Consider the following 556-nt stretch of genomic DNA (forward strand, 5'->3'; position numbering starts at 1 on the left):
TGGGCTCTCTCTGCAAAACTCCTTTTGCCCATCTCCTGGGGCAGCTCTGATGAAAGACCAGGGGCTGCGCGGCAGGGGGGAGAGTGGCAGTGGGGGGGGTGATGCCCAGAGCATCACCTGTGGGGTTTCAGGGTCACCCCAGCTCAGGGGGAGCGAGGCAGCGGCTCTGGGCAGGGAGAGCTGCTCCTGCTTGGATACCTTGTGATGGGGTGACCGGGAGCAGGCGTGGGGAGATGTAGCTCAGTTCATCTGTCACCCCCAGGGCCAGCGCTGGGGCTGGTGACACTGCAGACCGTTCTCTTTCAGTCCGTGTGCTTTAGGATTAGTCATTTAATTGTAGGAAAGACAGTGAATCCCACAAGTGCGTCTTGTACTCAGTGTTTTGTTTAGGAAGCTCAACTTGGAAAATTTAAAGAAAAAAAAATCTTTTTTCTACTCCCTTCATAAATTACTGACGCGTTCAGCGCTGAAGGGCCCCGCGTGCTGCCTGGGGATTCATTATTGTCACTTTTCGGGCTGTCACTGTCTCCTCCTCCACTCAGGAGTGAGAGGAGCG

Source organism: Pterocles gutturalis, unplaced genomic scaffold, assembly GCF_000699245.1.
Source record: "Pterocles gutturalis isolate BGI_N339 unplaced genomic scaffold, ASM69924v1 scaffold4050, whole genome shotgun sequence".
Classification (NCBI taxonomy): Eukaryota; Metazoa; Chordata; class Aves; order Pterocliformes; family Pteroclidae; genus Pterocles; species Pterocles gutturalis.